General features: G+C 41.0%; 1 long non-coding RNA gene across 4 annotated transcripts in view; it reads right to left on the bottom strand.

Moving 5' to 3' along the window:
• Positions 1-10,191: 10,191 nt before the first annotated feature.
• LOC141583628 (uncharacterized) overlaps positions 10,192-23,226 on the bottom strand; it is a 42,527-nt gene continuing 29,492 nt past the window's right edge. Inside the window, exons 1-4 of one of the 4 annotated variants that reach the window (XR_012516330.1) lie at positions 20,247-21,855; positions 19,846-19,941; positions 19,330-19,496; positions 10,192-11,168 (exon numbers count right to left, since the gene is read on the bottom strand). This is a non-coding gene — a long non-coding RNA (uncharacterized LOC141583628). Of the gene's footprint in view, positions 11,169-19,329; positions 19,497-19,845; positions 21,856-23,226 lie in introns of those variants that run through there. The other 3 variants (XR_012516329.1, XR_012516328.1, XR_012516331.1) reach the window with 3 other exon arrangements.

The raw sequence follows: 23,226 nt of genomic DNA, 5'->3' as shown, positions 1-23,226 counted from the left end.
ATTGTAAGAGAGGGCCTGCTTAATCTCATCATTTTGCTCATGCATTCCCTTTTCTTATCCCCCACCACAATCAAGAACATCCAACATGCTCTGCCACTCTGCATCGTAAGTAAGTCATTTAATTCTTCTAAGAAGGCTTTTCCAAAGTATTCAAATTCAAAACAGATTTTTCTTATTTTTCTCATCTCTGGCGCTTAGTGTTGTTACAGAAATTATTCCATGTGAAGCCCTTGGTTGGGCTTGTAATTCCAGCACCTTGGAAGGCTGAGGTGGGTGGATCACTTAAGGTCAGGAGTTTGAAACCACCCTGGCCAACATGGTGAAACCGTGTATCTATTTAAAAATAGAAAAATTAGCCAGGTGTGGTGTTGCACACCTTTAGTCTGACATAGGAGGCTAAGGTGGGAGAATTCCTTGACCCTGGGAGGAGGAGGTTTCAGTGAGCCAAGATCACCTCACTGCACTCCAGACTGGGCTGACAGAGGGAGACCCTATCTAAAAAATAATATGGTACATTTGCATAAAAGTAATCATATTGTCATTTTATTGTTATATCCAGTGTCGATGTTAGAAGTGACACAATGATATTATTTTTATTTTTTTTAATTTTATTTTTCCATAAGTTATGGAAAACTTAGGAGGTCGAGGTGGTAGTTACATCAGTACATTCTTTAATGGAGATTTATGAGAACCTGGTACACCCATCTCCCTAGCAGTATACACTACACCATGTTTTTTGTCTTTTATCCCTCACCTCCCCTCACTCTGCCCTCCGAGTCCCCAAAGGCCACTGTGTAATTCTTATGCCTTTGTGTCCTCATAGCTTAGTTCCCACATATCAGTGAGTAAATATGATGGTTGGGTTTCCATTCCTGAGTTAACTCACTTAGGATAATAGTCTCTAATCTTGTCCAGGTCACTGCAAATGCTTTTAATTCATTCCTGTTTATGATGAGTAGTATTCCATCATATATATATATATATACCAGAGTTTATTCACTCGTCAATTGATTGGCATTTGCATTGGTTCCATAATTTTGCTATTGTGAATTGTGCTGCTATAAACGTGTGTGCAAGTATATTTTTCAAATAATGACTCCTTTTGCTCTGGGTAGATACCCAGTAGTAGGATTGCTGGATCAAATGGTAGTTCTACTTTAAGTTTTTTAAGGAATCTCCAAACTGTTTTCCATAGTGGCTATACATACTAGTTATTTCCACCAGCAGTATACGGGTTTTCCCAGATTGCCACCTCCACGCCAACATCTACTGTTTCGGGTTTTTTTTTTTTTTTATGGCCATTCTTGCAGGAGTAAACTGGCATTACATTGCGGTTTTGATTTGCATTTCCCTGATCATTAGTGATGTTGGGCATTTTTTCATATGTTTGTCGACCATTCATACATCTTCTTTTGAGAATTGTCTATTCATGTCTTTAGCCCACTTCTTTTTTTATTTTTTTATTGCAGTTTAGGTTTTGGGGTACATGTGAAGAACGTGCAAGATTGTTGCATAGGTACACACATGGCAGTGTGATTTGCTGCCTTCCTCCCCATCACCTATATCTGGCATTTCTCCCCACGCTATCTCTCCCCCAACTCCCCACCCCACACTGTCCCTCTCCTATTTCCCCCCAACAAAGCCCAGTGTGTAGTGCTCCCCTCCCTGTGTCCATGTGTTCTCATTGTTCAACATCCACCTATGAGTGAGAACATGCGGTGTTTCATTTTCTGCTCTTGTGTTAGTTTGCTGAGATTGATGGTTTCCAGGTTCATCCATGTCTCTACAAAAGACACGAACTCATCGTTTTTGATGGCTGCATAATATTCCATGGTATATGCGCCACATTTTCCCTGTCCAGTCTATCATTGATGGGCATTTGGGTTGGTTCCAGGTCTTTGCTATTATAAACAGTGCTGCAATGAACATTTGCATGCATGTGTCCTTATAGTAGAATGATTTATAATCCTTTGGATATATACCCAGTAATGGGATTGCTGGGTCAAATGGAATTTCTATTTATAGGTCATTAAGGAATCGCCACACTGTCTTCCACAATGGTTAAACTAATTTACATTCCCACCAACAGTGTAAAAGTGTTCCTATTTCTCCACATGCTCTCCAGCATCTGTTGTCCCTAGATATTTTAATGATCGCCATTCTAACTGGTGTGAGATGGTATCTCAATGTGGTTTTGATTTGCATTTCTCTGATGACCAGTGATGATGAGCATTTTTTCATATGTTTGTTGGCCTCATGTATGTCATCTTTTGTAAAGTGTCTGTTCATATCCTTCACCCACTTTTGAATGGGCTTGTTTGATTTTTTTTCTTGTAAATCTGTTTTAGTTCTTTGTAAATTCTGGATATCAGCCCTTTGTCAGATGGGTAGACTGCAAAAAATTTTTTCCAATCTGTTGGTTGCCGATTCACTATAATGACTGTTTCTTTTGCAGTACAGAAGCTGTGGAGTTTGATTAGGTCTCATTTGTCTATTTTGGCTTTTGTTGCCAGTGCTTTTGGTGTTTTGGTCATGAAGTCCTTGCCTAAGCCTATCTCCTGAATGGTTTTGCCTAGATTTTCTTCTAGAGTTTTTATGGTGTTAGGTCTTATGTTTAAGTCTTTAATCCATCTGGAGTTAATTTTAGTGTAAGGTGTCAGGAAGGAATCCAGTTTCCGCTTTCTGCACATGGCTAGCCAGTTTTCCCAACACCATTTATTAAACAGAGAATCCTTTCTCCATTGCTTGTTTTTGTCAGGTTTGTCAAAGATCAGATGGTTGTAGATATATTGTGTTGCCTCCAAGGCCTCTGTTCTGTTCCATTGGTCTGTATATCTGTTTTGGTACCAGTACCATGCTGTTTTGATTACTGTAGCCTTGTAGTATAGTTTGAAGTCTGGTAGTGTGATGCCTCCCGCTTTGTTCTTTTTGCTTAGAATTGACTTGGCTATGCGGACTCTCTTTTGGTTCCATATGAAGTTTAAGGTGTATTTTTCCAGTTCTTTGAAGAAGCTCATTGGTAGCTTGATGGGGACAGCATTGAATCTGTAAATTACTTTGGGCAGTATGGCCATTTTCACGATGTTGATTCTTCCTAACCATGAACATGGAATGTTTCTCCATCTGTTTGTGTCCTCTCTTACTTCGTTGAGCAGTGGCTTGTAGTTCTTCTTGAAGAGGTCCTTTACATTCCTTGTTAGTTGTATTCCTAGGTATTTTATTCTCTTTGTAGCCATTGTGAATGGCAGTTTATTCTTGATTTGGCTCTCTTTAAGTCTGTTATTGGTGTATAGAAATGCTTGTGATTTTTGCACATTGATTTTGTATCCTGAGACTTTGCTGAAGTTGCTTATCAGTTTCAGGAGATTTTGGGCTGAGACGATGGGGTCTTCCAGATGTAAAATCATGTCGTCTGCAAATAGAGACAATTTGACTTCCTCCTTTCCTATTTGAATACCCTTTATTTCTTTTCCTTGCCTGATTGCTCTGGCTAGAACTTCCAGTACTATATTGAATAGGAGTGGTGAGAGAGGGCATCCTTGTCTAGTGCCAGATTTCAAAGGGAATGCCTCCAGTGTTTGCTCATTCAGTATGATATTGGCTGTTTGGTTTGTCATAAATAGCTTTTATTAATTTGACATGTGTTCCGTCATTACCTAGTTTATTGAGGGTTTTTAGCATAAAAGACTGTTGAATTTTGTCAAAGGCCTTCTCTGCATCAATTGAGATAATCATGTGGTTTTTGTCTTTGGTTCTGTTTATGTGGTGAATTACGTTTATAGACTTTTGTATGTTGAACCAGCCTTGCATTCCTGGGATGAAGCTTACTTGATCATGGTGGATAAGCTTTTTGATGTGCTGTTGCAATCGGCCTGCCAGTATTTTATTGAAGATTTTTGCATCTAGGTACATCATGGATATTGGCCTGAAATTTTCTGTTCTTGTTGAGTCTCTGCTGGGTTTTGGAATCAGGATGATGTTTGTCTCATAAAATGATTTGGGAAGGATTCCCTCTTTTTGGATTATTTGGAATAGTTTCAGAAGGAATGGTACCAGCTCCTCTTTGTAAGTCTGGTAGAATTCAGCTGTGAACCCATCTGGACCTGGGCTTTTTTTGGGTGGTAGGCTCTTAATTGCTGCCTCAACTTCAGACCTTGTTATTGGTCTATTCAGGGTTTCGACTTCTTCCGGGTTTAGGCTTGGGAGGATGCAGGTGTCCAGGAATTTAACCATTTCTTCCTGGTTTACTAGTTTATGTGCATAGAGTTGTTTGTAATAATCTCTGATGATGGTTTGGATTTCTGTGGAATCTGTGGTGATATCCCCTTTATCGTTTTTTATTGCATCAATTTGGTTATTCTCTCTTTTCTTTTTTATTAATCTGGCTAGTGGTCTATTTTGTTGATCTTTTTCAAAAACCAGCTCCTGGATTTATTGATTTTTTGAAGGGTTTTTTTTGTGTGTGTGTGTCTCTGTCTCCTTCAGTTCTGCTCTGATCTTAGTTATTTCTTGTCTTCTGCTAGGTTTTGAGTTTTTTGATCTTGCTCCTCTAGCTCTTTCAATTTTGATGCTAGGGTGTCAATTTTAGATCTCTCCTTGCTTCTCATGTGGGCACTCATTGCTATATATTTTCCTCTAGAGACTGCTTTAAATGTGTCCCAGAGATTCTGGTATGTTGTATCTTCGTTCTCATTGGTTTCAAAGAACATCTTTATTTCTGCCTTCATTTCATTGTTTATCCTTCATTTCATTGTCAACATTCAAGAGCCAGTTGTTCAGTTTCCATGAAGCTGTGCAATTTTCAGTTAGTTTCTGCATTCTGACTTCTAAATCAATTGCACTGTGGTTTGAGAGAGTGTTTGTTATGATTTCCGTTCTTTTGCATTTGCTGAGGAGTGATTTACTTCCAATTATATGGTCAGTTTTAGAGTAGGTGTGATGTGGTGCTGAGAAGAATGTATATTCTGTGGATTTGGGGTGGAGAGTTCTGTAAATGTGTATTAGGTTGGCTTGTTCCAGGTCTGAGTTCAAGTCCTGGATATCCTTGTTAATTTTCTGTCTGGTTGATCTGTCTAATATTGACAATGGGATGTTAAAGTCTCCCACTATTACTGTGTGGTAGTCTAAGTCTCTTTTTAAGTCATTAAGAACTTGCTTTATGTATCTGGATGCTTCTGTATTGGGTGCATATATATTTAGGACTGTTAGCTCTTCTTGTTGCGTTGATCTTTTTATCATTATGTAGTGTCCTTCTTTGTCTTTTTTGATCTTTGTTGCTTTAAAGTCTATTTTATCAGAGACAAGAATTGCAACTCCTGCTTTTTTTTGCTCTCCATTTGCTTGGTAAATCTTCCTCCATCACTTTATTTTGATCCCTTGTGTATCCTTGCTTGTGAGATGGGTTTCCTAGATACAGCACACCAATGGGTCTTGACTTCTTATCCAACTTGCCAGTCTGTGTCTTTTGATTGGGGCATTTAGTCCATTTACATTTAGGGTTAATATTGTTATGTGTGAATTTGATGCTGTCATTTTGATGCTACCTGGCTGTTTTGCCTGTTAGTTGATGTAGATTCTTGATTGTGTTGATGTTCTTTACCATTTGGTGTGTTTTTGGAGTAGCTGGTACTGGTTGTTCCTTTATATGGGTAGAGCCTCTTTCAGGAGCTCTTGTAAAGCAGGCCTGGTGGTGTTGAAATCTCTGAGTGCTTGCTTGTTCACAAAGGATTTTATTTTTCCTTCACTTATGAAGCTTAGTTTGGCTGGATAGGAGATTCTGGGTTGAAAGTTCTTTTCTTTAAGGATGTTGAATCTCTTCTGGCTTGTAGGGTTTCTGCTGAGAGATCTACTGTGAGTCTAATGGGCTTCCCTTTGTGGGTAACCTGACCTTTCTCTCTGGGTGCCCTTAGCATTTTCTCTTTGATTTCAACCCTGGTGAATCTGACGATTATGTGCCTTGGGGTTTCTCTTCTTGAGGAATATCTTTCTGGTGTTCTCTGTATTACCTGGAGTTGAATATTGGCCTGCCTTGCTAGATTGGGAAAATTTTCCTGAATAATATCCTGATGAGTATTTTCCAGCTTGGATTCATTCTCTTCGTCACATTCAGATACACCTATCAAACATAGATTAGGTCTTTTCACATAGTCCCATATTTCTTGGCAACTTTGTTCATTCCTTTTTACCCTTTTTTCTCTATTCTTGCCTTCTCGTTTTCTTTCATTGAGTTGATCTTCAACCTCTGATATCCTTTCTTCTGCTTGGTCAACTCGGCTGTTGAAGCCTGTGCATGCTTCGCGAAGTTCTCATGTTGTCTTTCTCAGCTCCATCAATTCACTTATATTCCTCTCTATGTTGCCCATTCTCGTTAGCATTTTGTCAAATCTTTTTTCAAGGTTCTCAGTTTCTTTGCATTGGGTTAGAACATGTTCTTTTAGCTCACAGAAGTTTCTTATTACCCACCTTCTGAAGTCTGATTCTGTCATTTCATCACACTCATTCTCCTTCCAGCCTGTTCCCTTGCTGGCAAGGAGTTGTGATCCCTTGTAGGAGGAGAGGTGTTCTGGTTTCGGGTGTTTTCATCCTTTTTGCACTGGTTTCTTCCCATCTTTGTGGATTTATCCACCTGTTGTCTTTGTAGTTACTGTCTTTCAGATTGGGTCTCTGAGTGAACTTCTAGTTTGTGGATGATGAAGTTATTTCTGTTTCTTAGTTTTCCTTCTAACAGTCTTGCCCCTCTGCTGTAGGACTGCTGAGGTCCACTCCAGGCCCTGTTTGCCTGGGGATCACCTGCAGCAGCTGCAAAACAGTAAGGGTTGCTACCAGTTTCTTCTTCTGCTATCTTTGTCCCAGAAGGATACCCGCCAAGTGTCAGTCTGATCTCTCCTTTATGAGGTGACTCTTTGGATATACAGCGTTCAGGGAGCTGCTTGCAGAGACAGTCTGACCTTTATAGGAGCTCAAATGCTGAGCTGTGAGCTTTGTTGTTCATTCAGAGCTGCTGGGCAGGTATGTTTAGGTCTGCTGCAGCAGCACTCATAAACCCCCTTTTTTCCCAGGTGGTCTGTCCCAGGGAGTTAGGGCTTTATTTATGAGTTTCCATTGTGCTGCTGCCTTTTTTTTCAGGGCTGCCCTGCCCAGCAAGGAGGCAGCCTAGTCACTGTCTGCCTGCAGAGGCTTTGCCGAGCTGCTGCGGGCTCCACCCAGCTGCTGTGTGATCTTCCCTGCAGTCCTGTTTATATGGGTGTAGTTAGAACTGCCTCAGCAGTGGTGGCCCACCTCTGTAATGGCGAACTCTCTCTGTAGTGGCGGGTTGCCTCAGCAACAGTGGGCTGCCTCAGTGACAGCGGACTGCATCCGTAGTGGTGGAGTGTCTTGGTAATGGCAGACGCCCCTCACCCACAGAGCTCGACCGTCCTGGGTTCAGCTGTGCTTGCTGTGAAACTCTCAACCCAGAGCATTTTCAATTACTATGTTTTTTTGGGGAGTGGTGGTGGGACCAGCCGAGCTGATCACCTGGCTCCTTGACTCAGAGTCTTTTTTGTTTTTTTTTTTTTTAGTTGAATAGTCAACTCTCTCCCAGGTTTCCAATCACCTGTTGAAAAGGCTCTGGGATCTGTGATTTCCCGTGTGGTGACTCACTGTGCTGGCTGAAACAGTGGCGCTGAGATTCCTGGCAGTTTTTTTGCCCAGGAATCTCCTGGCCTGGTTCCCTATTTCGGTCCGCTTTTAAATCAGATGAATGGGCGATCTGCCTTCCTGGGGCTCCAATCGCCAGCTAAGAGGCACCCAGACCAGTGTATTTTGTACGGAGAACCACTGTGCCAGGGCACCAGCAAAGCAGCCACGCCAGCCAAAACAGCTGCACTGGCCAAAATAGCCATGCTGGCGACCCATGGGGCTCCTCCACCTGGGAATCTCCTGGTCTGTGGGCAATAAAAATCCGTCTGGAAATGTGGCATCCACTCACCCTCTGCACTTTCACTGGGAGCTGCAATCCTGAGGTGTTCCTAGTCAGGCCATCTTCTGGCAATTCTTCCCTTAGCCCACTTTTTGATGGGATTGATTTTTTTTTTCTTATTGACTTGAGTTTGTTGTGGATTCTAGATATTAGTTCTCTGTCAGATGTATAGATTGTGGACATTTTCTCCCACTCTGTGTGTTGTCTATTTACTCTGCTGACTGCTTCTTTTGCCATGTAAAACTCTTTAGTTTAACTAGGTCCCAGCTATTTAGCTTTGTTTTTATTGCAATTGCTTTTGGGATTTTGGTCATAAAATCCTTGCTTAAGCCACTGTCTAGAAAGGTTTTTTCAAATGTTATCTTCTAGAATTTTTATAGTTTCAGATCTTAGGTTTAAGTCCTTACTCCATGTTGAGTTGATATTTGTAACAATTCTAAACTTCATATGGAACCAAAAAAGAGCCCATCTAGCCAAAGAAAGTCTAAGCAAAAAGAACAAATCTGGAGGCATCACACTATCTGATTGCAAACTATACTATAAGGCCATAGTCACCAAAACAGTGTGGTACTAGTATAAAAATAGGCACATACACCAATGGAACAGAATAGAGAACCCAGAAATAAACCTAAATACTTAAAGACAACTGATCTTCAACAAAGCAAACAAAACCATAAAGTGGGGAAAGGATTTCTTTTTTCAACAGAGGTGCTAGGATAACTGTTATGCAGGAGAATGAAACTGGATCCCCATCTCTCACCCTATACAAAAATCAACTCAAGATTGATGATTTTTAAATCCACAAGATGGCTGGACACAACAGAAGTAAATCCTCTCCCTCCACTGCGGGGGCAGAATGTATCCCAGTGATGATCTTGCTAATGTTTTCCCTCCTGCAACACTAAATTTATCTTATTCACATCGGTTATGCACTTGGTCTTAATATAAGCAAGGATAAAACCACAAAAAGATCAAATGTGACTAGAGGAAGTAGTGCAGCATAAAAACCCCAGGCCTGCAAGTTGTTGATACCAGTACTCTTTGGAGAAATTACAGAAAACCTCAATGTCTCTGGTAAGACAAGGAATATAACCATGTTGAGGGAGAACTTGACCTGTTACCTCAGAAACAGTGGCATGAAGACAAAACTGATGACAGCAGCATCACACACTCCACATTCTGAAGAAAGCTGTGGAAAGCTGATGGCCAGACACCCCCTCTGTTGATTACTAGGAGATGCCAAATCAGTCCTGTGACCTCCCACCACCACATTGATCTCTCCAATCTCCAGGCCCTCCCCACCTTCTAATCTCCAAAGCAACAGACACTAAGGAGAGGAGGAGAGGTGAACAGTGTTACGGAGTGAGGAAAGGCTCCTGCTTTCACTCAATCCACTTGTTTGTTGACTTCCTAATTGTTTTTTTGTGTCCTGAATGGTACTTGAAAACTCAATTGGGGAGTTATACAGAGATGCCGGGCATTACACAGAGATACCATTGAAGAGCCAAGAGTTTGATTTCAACATTATCCATCTTTGCTGGTATATCATGGCAATGACTAAATGTTAACTCCCATAGCCTGAAATACAAGTTTCTTTAACATTGATTTTGTAACCAAAATATTTAAGTTATTTTTACCTTGCATCAATTCATTATTTTAAAACCCTGCCCTGATGTGGATTAGTCCTGGGAATCAAAATACCCTATTCAGTAAATAAACTTCAGGTCTGATGCCACCAATGCTAAGCACTCCACTGAAAAGTAGAGCATTCCTCTTCCAGGATGTGCATCAGAGCAATTCTGAAGTTGATCCAACATGAACCCTCAGGTAAACTGCGAGAAGAATCTGAAATACCTCAGGAGAAGAGTAGAAAAGAAGTCCCATGTTTCTGCCTTGGGATATTAAAGGGAGAATAAATATCCCAGATTTAGTAGACTGATGACTACTAATGGTGACTACTAAATGAGTCAAATGATGCAGTGATTCATTTTCTATCATCCGTTAAATGAAAATGATGCTCCTAACCTTTCAGACATAGTGCCATTCTGTCATTGTCATTGTCATCCAGACATGCTAAGATGAGAGCAAGACTCCATTTGTTTCCAGAGCTGCTTTGGTGAAAGATGCTGTGATGCTTAATGTGATGTATACTGATATATCATTCACAGTTGATTGTAATTGTCACAAAAATGTGAAACTTCAGACAATGTAAAATAGAGATGGATCTTGGCTATGAAATGCAGAGGATCATCATTTATCTGCTTCTCCGCCTTTCTACTATTAGTAACTCAGTATGTGGACCTGTCTAAACCATACCTCACTTCCATCCAGACCACAATCTGGATCATGCTTGACCAAATATGGCCCCTATCACATAAGCGAAAACCTCATTGGACTTGAAATAATCTAGACTGGGTTGCTAGTGTAATTTTGCCAGTTGTCAGCTAAGTGCCCTCCAGCACATAATTTTAAAACTTGCAAAGCCCCACTTTCCCCATCTACAAAATTTGGACAATATTTTAACTCTCTGGATTATTGGGAAGTTTTAAATTAGGAAATATTTGTGAAAACACGCAGCACAGACATTACTGAGCACCGATGCTCAATAATTCATCTTTTCAAAAATCTGTTAATAATGGTATCTTCCTCAGTTATCCTCTTTGTTATTCTTTTTCCTTCTGTGCTACCTGTTGTAGCTGTGATAAACTTTCCAAGTACAAATGAAGTGACCCTCGTCAGGCAATAAAGAAACAAATCCTCGAACAGCTATTTCCTGTCTGACAGTTGGTATGCATATGCTTCACTGACTTTACTGTTTAGCCATGAAACCTTCATCATAAGTGTCATTTGGCCTTAACTTTGCAATAAGGTAATTATAGTGCCGGGCTTATTAAAAACAGACTCTATCACAGGAGACTTTGACGGATGTTGGTTGAAGTTCTAACTTGACAAGGAAGTGGGATGAGCAAGTGCATGCAGAGCTAAAGACATTATATTGCAAATGCTGTTTATTTTCTGTCAACTCTAAACTATGCAGTAAATAACACATTATAAAAGAGGTCCAGAAATAACATTAAGTTAAAATGGAACCATCAATTATTCTCTCTTCTTTAGCTTTCAGAAGAATTTTTTTTTCCTTCACTATTGGTACTTTTTCCTTTATTCGTTAATTGCTTTTCTTCTTGACTCTCCTGTTCTGCTCCAGTGCCTATAAATCATTGTAAAAAAGATAAAATGTTACTATTATGAAACGAGTGTAAAAATGGTATTTAAATAAATTTGCTTTTGCCATCCAGCCAACTTTCTCTAACCTCCAAATGAAAGTTTAAAGCTTCTGCTGTGAATGTTGTAAACTCTTTTGGGCAAGTGCATGGTTTTTTTAAATTATACTTTAAGTTCTGGGGTACATATGCAGAATGTGGGAGTGTAAATTAGTTCAGCCATTGTGGAAGATAGTGTGGCAATTCCTTAAGGATCTAGAAATAGAAATACCATCTCACCCAACAATCCCATTACTGGGTATATACCCAAAGGATTATAAATCATTTTATTATAAAGACACTTGTATGTTTATTGCGACACTGTTCATAAGTGCATGTATTCTTAGCATTCACACAACTCTAGGCACGGAGTACAGTTCAAAATTTAAGCAGTCCCTTCACAGTGAGTTTTGCTATGTAAATTTAAAATATACTATGACAGGAAGTTCCAGGTTGTACTGTAAGGAGGAACTTTGAAATCCATTTGCCTATGGCGTTAAATCAAAAAGGATTCTGAATTAGCTGCTTATGACAGCAAAATGATAATGAAGGGAGCAAAGAGGAAGAAGAGGAAGAAAAGAATAGGTGAAAACCTATGTCTAACCTTACTCAGTTCCATGCCTACACCCATGCCTTAAAAAGATACTCCAGTTAATAACAGTTCTTTTCCCAGTGTGAAGATTCAGGATTCTCCTCTAAATCAATAAGCAGTTACCAAACATCTATCCTATGTCCATCATCATAGTAAACATTGCTTTTATACATGAGTCAAACATTTGGGGTACCTAATATGTGTCAGATATTGGGGACCTAATTATGAATGAGATGGAAATTACCCTCAAGGAGCTTATAATTTGTTTCTCTGTGTTCTTAAGTATGCATGTTTAATTCTGAAAGATTTTTAGCTTCTTCAGAAAAATGCCCATTGATTATCCCTAGTGTTACTACTACAGAACCTCGCTGTTATACAATCTTTGAGGAGCATACCATTGTTATAGGTAAAACAATGTGGGCATAGGAAACTTCAGTTGCTTCCCATTAAACACACCCATATATGCGGGTCAAAGCAAAGAATTGATGAAACTGACTAAAGTGGAAAGGAGGAAAGGTGTCCGTTCATATCCTTTGCCCACTTTTTTATGGGGCTGTTTTTTTCTTGTAAATTTAAGTTCTTTGTAGATTTTGGATATTAGCCCTTTGTCAGATGGGTAGATTGCAACAATTTTTCCCATTCTGTTGGTTGCTGGTTCACTGTAGTGATGGTTTCCTTTGTTGTGCAGAAGCTCTTTAGTTTAGATCCCGTATGTCCATTTTGGGTTTTGTTGCCATTGCTTTTGGTGTTTTAGTCACGAAGTCTTTGCCCATGCCTATGATCTGAATGGTATTGCCTAGGTTTTCTTCTAGGGTTTTTATGGTGTTAAGTCTTATGTTTAAATCTTTAATCCATCTGGAGTTAATTTTTGTAGAAAATGTAAGGAAGGGGTCCAGTATCAATTCTCTGCATGTGACTAGCCAGGTTTCCCAACACCATTTATTAAATAGGGAATCTTTTCCCCATTGCTTGTTTTTGTCAGGTTTGTCAAAGATCAGATAGTTGTAGGTGTGTGGTGTTATTTCTGAGGCCTCTGTTCTGTTCCATTGATATATGTCTCTGTTTTGGTATCAGCAGTATGCTGTTTTGATTACTGTAGCTTTGTAGTATAGTTTGAAGTCAGGTAGAGTGATGCCTCCAGCTTTTTGTTTTTGTTGTTTATTTGTTTGTTTGTTTTTGTTTTGCTTAGGATTGTCTTGGCCATGCGGGCTCTTTTTTGGCTCTATATGAAGTTTAAGGTGGTTTTTTCCAATTCTGTGAAGAAAGTCTGTGGTAGCTTAATGGGAAAAGCATTGAATCTATAAATTACTTTGGGTGGTATGGCCATTTTCACAATATTGGTTCTCCCTAACCATGAGCATAGAATGTTTTTCCATCTGTTTGTGTCCTCTTATTTCCTTGAGCAGTGGTTTGTAGCCTCCTTGGAGAGGTCCTTCACATCCCTTAGTTGTATTCCTGGGTATTTTATTCTCTTAGTAGCAATTGTTAATGGGAGTTCACTCATTATTTGACTTTCTGTTTGTCTCTTACTGGTATATAGGAATCCTTGTGATTTCTGCACATTGATTTTGTATCCTAAGGCTTTGCTGAAGTTGCTTATCAGCTTAAGGAGATTTTGGGTGTTCTAAATATACAATCATGTCGTTTGCAAATAGAGACAACTCCTCTTTTCCTAAATGAATACTCTTTATTTCTTTTTCTTGCCTGATTACCCTGGCCAGAACTTCCAATACTATGTTGAATAGGAGTGGTGAGAGAGGGCATATTTGTCTTGTGCCAGTTTTCAAAGGGGATGCTTCCAGATTTTGTCCATTCAGCATGATATTGACTGTGGGTTTGAAATAAATAGCTTTTATTATTTTGAGATACGTTCCATCAATACCTAGTTTATTGAGAATTTTTAGCATAAAAGGCTGTTGAATTTTGTCAATTCAAAAAGGCCTGCTCTGCATCTATTGAAAGAATCATGTGGTTTTTGTCTTTGGTTCTTTTTAAGTGATGGATTACATTTCTAGATTTGCATATGTTGAACCAGCCTTGCATCCCAGGGATGAAGCAGACTTGATCGTGTTGTATAAGCTTTTTGGTGTGCTGTTGGATTCAGTTTCCCAGTATTTTAATAAGGATTTTTGCATCAGTATTCATCATGGATATTGTCCCAAAATTTTAATTTTTAGTTGTGTCTCTGCCAGATTTTTGTATCAGGATAATGTTTGTCTCATCAAATGAGTTAGGGAGAATTTCCTCTTTTTGTATTGTTTGGAATAGTTTCAGAATGAATAGTACCAGCTCCTCTTTGTACATCTGGTAAAATTTGTCTGTGAACCCATCTGGTCCTGGACTTTTTAAATTTTGTAGACTATTAATTGCTGCCTCAATTTCAACCCTCGTTATTGGTCTATTCAGGGATTCAGCTTCTTCCTGGTTTAGTCTTGGGAATGTGTAAGTGTGCAGGAATTTGTCCATTGCTTCTACATTTACTGATTTATTTGCATAGAAGTATTTGTACTATTCTCTGATGGTAGTTTGTATTTCTATGGGATCAGTGGTGATATCTCCTTTATCATTTTTTATTACATCTATTTGAGTCTTCTCTCTTTTCCTTTTAATTGATCTGGCTAGCACTCTATTTGTTTTGTTGATCTTTTCAAAAACAGCTCCTGGATTCACTGATTTTTTTTGAAGGGTTTTTTGTGTCTCTGTCTCCTTCAGTTCTGCTCTGATCTTAATTATATTTTGTCTTCTGCTAGCTTTTGAATTTGTTTGATATTGCTCCTCTGGTTCTTTTGATCGTGACATTTGGGCATCGATTTTAGATCTTTCCTCATTTCTCTTACAGGCATTTAGTGCTATAAATTTCCCTCTAGACACTGCTTTAAATGTGTCTCAGAGATTCTGGAACATTGTGTCTTCATTCTCATTTGCTTCAAAGAACATCTTTCTTTCTGCCTTCATTTCATTATTTATCCAGTCGTCATTCAGGAGCAGGTTGTTCAATATCCATGTTGTTATGCAGTTTTGAGTGAGTCTCTTAATCCTGAGTTCTAATTTGATTGCACTGTGGTCTGAGAGACTGTTAGAAAATACAAAAGAATGGAAATCCTGAGGAGTGATTTACTTCCAATTATGTGGTCAATTTTAGAATCAGTGTCATGTGGTGCTGAGAAGAATGTATATTCTGTTGATTTGAGGTTGTATACGTGTCTATTGGTCTGCTTGCTCCAGATCTGAATTTAAGTCCTGGATATCCGTTTTAATATTCTGTCTCACTGATTTATCTAATATTGACAGTGGGCTGTTAAAGTCTCCCCCTATTACTGTGTGAGAGTCTAAGTCTCTTTGTAGGTTATTAAGAACTTGCTTTATGTATCTGGGTACTCCTGAATTGGGTGCATGTATATTTAGGATAGTTAGCTTGTTGCATTGATCCCTTTACCATTATGTAATGCCTTTCTTTGTCTCTTTTGATCTTTGATGAAACAAACTTTAAACCAACAGAGACTAGAACTGCAACCCCCCTTTTTTTGCTTTCCATGTGCTTGGTAAATCTTCTTCCATCCCTTTATTTTGAGCCTATGTGTGTCTGCATGTGAGATGGGTCTCCTGAATATAGCACACCAATAGGTCTTGACTCTTTATCCAATTTGCCAGTCTGTGTCTTTGGATTGGGGCATTTGGCCAACTTACATTTAAGGTTAATGTTTTTATGTTTGAATTTGATCCTGCCATTTTGATGCTAGCTGATTTTTTACAGATTAGTTAATTTGCTCCTGCCATTTTGATGCTAGCTGATTTTTTACCCATTAGTTAATGCAGTTTCTTCATAGTGTCAATGGTCTTTACAATTTGGTATGTTTTTCCAGTGGCTGGTACTGGTTGTTCCTTTCCATGTTTAGTTCTTCCTTCAGGAGCTCTTGTAAGGCAGGCCTGGTCATGACAAAATCTCTCAGCAGTTGCTTGTCTGTAAAGGGTTTTATTTCTCCTTCACTTATGCAGTTAAGTTTGACTGGTAATGAAATTCTGGGTTGAAAGTTCCTTTCTTTAAGGATGTTAATATTGGCCCCATTCTCTTCTGGCTTATAGAGTTTCTGCTGAGAGATCTGCTGTGACTCTCATGGGCTTCCCTTTGTGAGTAATGCAATCTTTCTCTCTGGCCGCCTTTAGCATTTTTTCCTTCATTTCAACCTTGGTGAATCTGTCAATTATGTGTCTTGGGGTTGCCCTTCTTGAGGAATATCTTTGTGGTATTCTCTGTATTTCCTGGACTTGAATGTTGGCCTGCCTTCCTAGGTTGGGGACATTCTCCTGGATAATATCCTGAACAATGTTTTCCAATTTGTTGTCATTCTCCCCGTCACTTTCAGGTACACCAATCAGACATAGATTTCATCTTTTCAGATAATCCCATATTTTTTGGAGGCTTTGTTCACCTCTTCTCACTCTTTTTTCTCTAATCTTGCCTTCTCCCTTTATTTCATAGAGTTGATCTTCAATCTCTGATATCCTTTCTTCTGCTTAATAATTGGGCTATTGAAACTTGTGTATGCTTCACAACGTTCTTGTGCTGAGTTTTACAGCTCCATCAAGTCATTTAGTTCTTCTCTACACTGGTTATTCTAGTTAACCTTTTGTCTAACCTTTTATCAAGGTTCTTAGCTTCCTTGCTTTGGATTAGGACACAGTCCTTTACTTCGTAGAAGTTTGTTATTATCCACTTTCTGAACCTCCTTCTGTCAATTTGTCAAACTCATTCTCCATCCAGTTGTGTTCCCCTGCTGCTGAGGAATTGTAATCCCCTGGAGAAGAGGCATTCTGGTTTTTGGAGATTTCAGCCTTTTTGCACTGTTTTCTTCCTGTCTTCGTGGATTTATGTACTTTTGGTCTTTGAAGTTGATCTGTGGATGAGGGGTCTCTGAGTGGATGTCGTTGCTGTTGATGTTGAAACTATTTCTTTCTGTTTGTGAGTTTTTCTTCTAAGAGGCCCCTCTGCTGCAGGTCTGTTGGAGTTTGCTGAAGGTCAACTCCTGACCTTTTTTGCCTGGGAATCACCCATAGGGGCTGCCGAACAGCAGATTGCTGCCTTTTTTTTTTCCCTCAGGTAGCTTCATCCCAGAAGGGTACCCACCAGATGCCAGCCAGAGTTCTCCTACATGAGGTGTCTCCCAGTCAGGATACATGAAAGTCTGGGAGCCACTTGGGGAGGCAGTCCTTATCAGAGCTTGAGCATTGTTCTGGGAGATCCATTGCTCTCTTCAGAGCTGCTGGGCAGGGACATTTAAGTCTGCCAAAGCTGAACCCACAACCACCCCTTTTTCCAGGTATTCTGTCCCAGGAAGTTGGGGACTCTATTTACAAGTCCCTGAGAGGCTGCTGCCTTTTTTGAGAGATGTCCCGCACAGCAAAAACGGAGTCCTGTGACACAGTCTGCCTGCAGACACCTTGCTGTGCTCCCATGGCCTCCACCCAGTAGCTGTGTAAACCTCCTGGCAACTTTGTTGACACAGGCAAGGTTAAAACCTCCTACCCAAACCTCAGCAAAGGTGGATGCCCCTCCCCATGCGGAGCTGGAATGTCCCAGGTTGAGCTCAGACTGCTTTGCTGGCTATGAGAATTTCAAGCCAGTGAATCTTAGCTTGCTGGTCTTCGTGGGAGTGGGACCCACCAAGCCAGATCACTTGGCTCCCTGGCTTCAGCCCCCTTTTTCAGGGGAATGAGCGGTTCTGTCTTGCTGGTGTTCTAGGCACCACTGGGATATGAGAGGAAAAAATCTGCTACAGCTAAAATGGCCATCCAATTTTCTGCTGGAAACCCAGGGCATTGGTGGTGTAGGCCCCAGAGGAAATCTCGTGGTTTGCAGGTTGTGAAAACCTTGGTAAAAGCACAGTGTCTGAGCCAGAGTGTCAGGAAAAGCCCCTAATGGCTTCCCTTGGCTAGAAGAGGGAGTTCTCCAGGCCCTTGAGCTTCTTAGGTGAGGCAACACCCCACCCTGCTTCAGCTCCCTGTCCTTGGGCTGCACCCACTGTCTAACCCAGGCGTCCCCAAACTATGGCTCACGGGCCGCATGCAGCCCCCTGAGGCCATTTATCTGGCCCCCCCACCACACTTCAGGAAGGGGCACCTCTTTCACTGGTGGTCTGTGAGAGGAGCACAGTATGTGGCGGCCCTCCAACGGTCTGAGGGACAGTAAACTGGCCCCCTGTGTAAAAAGTTTGGGGATGCCTGGTCTAACCAGCCCAAATGAGATGAACCAGGTAACTCAGTTGGAAATGCAGAGATCACCTGCCTTGTGCATTGCTCTTGATGGGAAATGAATACTGGAGCTATTTCTATTTGGCCATAGTGGTGAAAAATCCCCATGCTACCATTTCTTTAAATTCTCCAAAAACCACCAAATAAAATGTTGATAGCTTCAGTTAAATATTCTGCTATAAGGAAATTAGGCATTATTTTGAGTATTATTATACAGCAGCTGTTTCTGTTCTTCACAGAAAATGTCTACCTGGCATTTAAGACACAGGCAGCAGTCACTGAGTCCTCTCCATTCTTAGAAGCATCTTAAAGCAACCACTTCTCTAGAATGTACACATTTATGCTTGTTGACTTGGCCACTTTTCTAGCAGCATATTTTGGCACATACATATCTCCCTCATCTTAGAATATACATTTCTTGGCCGGGCGCGGTGGCTCACACCTATAATCCCAGCACTTTGGGAGGCCGAGGTGGGTGGATCACGAGGTCAAGAGATCAAGACCATCTTGGTCAGCAAGGTGAAACCCCGTCTCTACTAAAAATACAAACATTAGCCAGGTGTGGTGGTGCACACCTATAGTCCCAGCTACTGGGGAGGCTGAGGCAGGAGAATTGCTTGAACCCAGGAGGCGGAGGTTGCGATGAGCCGAGATCGTGCCATAGCACTCCAGCCTGGGTAACAACAGCAAAACTCTGTCTTAAAAAAAAAAAAAAAAAAAAAATAGAAAGAAAGAATATACATTTCTTTAGAACACATACTGGTGATGTGGAAAGAACACATGGACAATCAATGTCAGAAAGACTTGTTAAATAATGATATCACTATGTGTTTTTTCATTCAGGATGCTTTGGTTTCCCCAACTATAAAATCAGAATAAGGATATTATCTTCTGCCTTGGTGCATTGTAAGGAATAAAGAGCTTGGCACTATGCCTGGCATCGTGGTTCCTATAATTACTACTATTGGTGTTTTTGATATAGTGATATATCTACTGATACTGTAACTGATATGTACATATTAATATGTAACTAGACAGAGGCACAATTTGTGCAAGGAAATACGGCTTTCAAGATGGTAATTTTTTAAATCAAAAATTGTGTTTCAGGCCTAAGAACATTTAAAAATCTGGAAATAATCACTGCATATTCTTCCCAGTCTCTAAGATACAGAATCCCATTCATGTGCCCCAGTGTTCCCCTGGCAGCCCCTTCTCAGGTCAACCTAGTCATCCTGCAAGGTCTTTGTTTTCATAGTGTTTTGGCATACCTCCATGAGAGCACTCTCCGTGTAACGCTGATGATATCTTCCTGTAGAAATCTCCGCCACCAAAATGTCATCTTCCGAAAACTGAATTTATCTATTCCTGAGTCCTGCAGTCCTAACCTAGTGCCTTGATCCAAAGTTTGAAGGAGGAAAGGAAAGAGAAAAGAAAGCTGAGAAAAGGGATAGAAAGAAGAGACAAAATGTGCACAATCAAATCTCCATGTTTCTATGTTCTCTTCTCAGGTAATTTTTTTTAATGGATTTCCAGAGCCTCCTGTGGACTTCTTTGGCTCTTTGCTCTGGTCTAAATCTGTACCCTCAAAGACAATGATGTTACTGGCTTAAAAAGAAAGATCCACAAGGCCACAAGAGAAACGGTAAGAAGGAAAAGCCTTCATATAAATAGCTAGACATTAACCCTCTGCATATGGCAAGAATTTTAAGAAATTATAAATCCTGAATATTTTAAGAAACATTAATATTCTTGTTAAAGAATTCCTATTGTTATTTGCTACTTACCTAAACTCAAGTCGCTGCATTCATTTGAAAAAGATGTGTTTAGCATCTCCTCTGTGCCAAGCCTTCCTTTGGGTTCTGGAGCCTGCCTTTATGATGCTTACATTCCCAAGGGCAGGATAGAGGGAAAAAAAAAAAATCCTCCATAAGTAAATCATCAGGGATCTAAGAAGGTGACAGGTGTCGGGGGTAGTATGTGAATTCAACAGAGGGGTTGAAGGAATCAGGACTCCTGGGTTCAGTTTTAACTAGGCTGCTCAGGGTAGGTGAATGATGATAGTGACATTTGTACAAAGGGCACACCAGCAGCTGTCAGGGTGGATTAGTAAGGGTTCTCTAGAGGGACAGAATTAAGGGGATAGATGTCTAGATAAAGGGAAGTTTATTAAAGAGTATTGACTCACATGATCACAAAGAGTTCCCACAATAGGCCGTCTGCAAGCTGAGGAATAAGAAAGCCAGTCAGTGTCCCACAGTTGAAGAACTTGGAGTTTGATGTCAGAGGGCAGGAAGCGTCCAGCACAGGAGAAAGATGTAGGCCAGAATACTAAACCAGTCTAGTCTTTTCACGTTCTTCTGCCTGCTTTTATTCTGGCTGTGCTCGAAGCTGATTAGATTGTGTCCAACCAGATTAAGGGCGAGTCTGCCTTTTCCTGTTCACTGACTCGGATGTTAATCTCCTTTGGCAGCACCCACACAGACACACCCAGGAACAAATTCTTTGCCTCCTTCAATCCAATCAAATTGACACTCAATATTAACCATCACACAGGGAGTGTTCCACACAGAAGAAAAGGCCAATGAATATGCATCTGGCATTTCTGAAGTTCAGCAAGGAGGCCAGTGTGAATGGAGCAGGGTGTACTGGCAGGGAATGGGGAAGGGGTTAGATGAAGTCAGAAAGACCATATGACGGAGGAGTGGCAGATCAGGCATAGCCCTGTAGCCGCTGCAACAACAACTATGATTTTATTCTGAGTCGCATGGAGACCCACTGGAGAGTTTGCCTCGACTTACCTTTCTCTTCCTGCAAGCAGCTGCCTAGAGTTGCCATCTTCTTCCGCACTCGACAATTGGGGCATTTGCAGCTAGCTGTCCTGGTCTTGATCATTTAGGTCATTTACTAAGAGGGGCAATGTCAGTTTCCTGTCAAGTGTACTTCCCTCAGACCTGGAACCTGGGCCCTGGTCCTGGGTCTCACATTTAAGAGGGCCTACCCTGATGGCCTTTTCCGGGCTCTATTTCTCCCCATGCGGTGAAGAGTCTAAGAGATCAAGCAATTTTCCCACCTAGACCTGCCTGCCTCTTTACAGAGCACAGTTCAATACCCAGGATCTTTCTGCCTCAAGGGAAGACTCCTATTCCCAGGGTCTGTACAACCCCCTTTTCCTGGTGTGTCATCCCTGACCAGGGCATGCTCTCTCAGTGTGCTCCCTAAACCAAGATGGCCAGGGGCTTGGACTTCCAGGCTGTTGGGGTGACAAAGGTTCTATAGATCTTGATATATGCAATTGACTGGAGGCCCCCTGAATTGTAGATGGAGCCAGAGTGGGTGGGCTGGGAGCCAGTGCCCTGTTTTCACTTCAACCCCAGTCCTACAAGTATCCAGGCAGCCTCAGTATCAAAGCCCTTCAAATGATAAGCTGGAATACTAAAACTCTCCTCTCTACCTAGTTCTGACTGTATCCGCTGTTTCACTGCAGTTCTATTTTCCCTGCTCCCCTGGCTTATTCACTTTATCAAAATGGATTTCCAGATCAGATGGAGATACAAATTTCCAGTGTCACCTAAGCATACCTCTCATGGGTCCCCTACTCCCAGGCTGCCAGCCTTCTATGAGATAAGTGTCACCCGATCACCCACTGACCTCTCTTTTCAGCCACGGGTCAACAGGCACACCATGGAAATTGATTATTCTACTCACTTCAGCTGGGAGGCAATAACTGTCCATCAAAATAGCTCTTGCCAGCAGCAATCACTTTTTAAAGGGACTAAGCACTTCTGAACAATTTTAACTTGAACATAACATATTTCCAACAGTTAAATAGTAGCTTTTTCCATACGAGTACTTCTTTTTAGGAGTGCTTTCAAATCTATTATCTCCTTTTATTGTCTTAACATCTCTGTGAAGCAAGTAAAGTAGCTTGAAGGAAAAGAATCCCAGAGAGAGTGAAGGTTTTGACTGTGGCCATTTCCACAGGTAGTATTCCTACTAAGTCTAAATCCCAATCTAGACCAGGCTCTGATGGCCTTCCCAGTACCCCACGCAAATTCTGACCCCTCCCCAGTCAGACACCCTGAATTTTTCGGACATTGCCAGGTCTCACTTAATATCTCTTCCCTCCTGGATCTGCCATATTAGTGTCACCTACCTTACTACGAAATAAATATGAGGCTATATGTTGTCCTCTTAAAACTTGATTGTCTTCTCATTCACCTGACTAATGTTTATTGAGTGCCTATTTTATTCTGGGCACTGTGCCAGGGGTACATAAAGTAGCCTCCCTGGTGTCATGGAGCTTCCATTCTAGGGGAGAGGAACAGTCAGTAAAGTAGAATACACATAAACAAGAGCGCAGTGACCACTGTCTCTGCTTGTTCATATGAGCTGTGCACTGACCGTTCTTATGTGTGCCAGTCCTACTGCTTCCTCCTATAAGCACCCATGACTTTCCCGAGACTCTCTGTGGTGAAGCTGGTCCTCACACAGGACAGGCCCACATCAAGTGCTGAGGCCTTGATAGTCTCAGCAACAGCCCTCAATCAATAACCAATTCAAGTTACTGGATAAATACCCTAGCTCCCTCACCTTTCAGGTGGGACAACTTTGAAGCAGTCTTCTACTCTGTCACCCAGAGTTCCCCAGTGGCAACGGCCCCAATTTCCCATAGCAGGCACCCTGCACTGGCTTCCATTGCTTCCCATACTTACTTCCTCACTCCTGTATGTTCTTTCTAAGATCACCTCCAAGAAAACTACTTAGGCTCAAATCCTTGTCTTGGGGCATTACAGAGAGTAATAAATATTATGACAAGTAAATTAGTATAATAACAAATGAAGAGACTGAGAGAAGAAAAGGCAATATTAGATTGAGTGTTCGGAGAGGGCTAAAGAATAAGGTGATGCGTGAGCTGGGGTAATAGCTGAGCTGAGATTTGAATGACGAAGAACCTGCTGGTGGAAACTGGAAATCTGAGGGTCAAGTATTCCAAGGAGAAAGAACTGCAGGTGGGAAGATCCTGAGGCTAGAGGAAGTGTGGGGTGCTTGAAGAATGGCAAGAAGGCCAGAGTGGCGGGAGCAGATGCAGTCAGGAAAGCAAGAAGGAGCTGGTTCCAGAGGACCTGGGGGCACACTAAGGATTTCTACATTTTATACTGAGCACA

This window comes from Saimiri boliviensis, chromosome 2 (assembly GCF_048565385.1).
Source record: "Saimiri boliviensis isolate mSaiBol1 chromosome 2, mSaiBol1.pri, whole genome shotgun sequence".
NCBI lineage: Eukaryota > Metazoa > Chordata > Mammalia > Primates > Cebidae > Saimiri > Saimiri boliviensis.
This window is presented reverse-complemented; position numbering and strand designations above follow the sequence as displayed.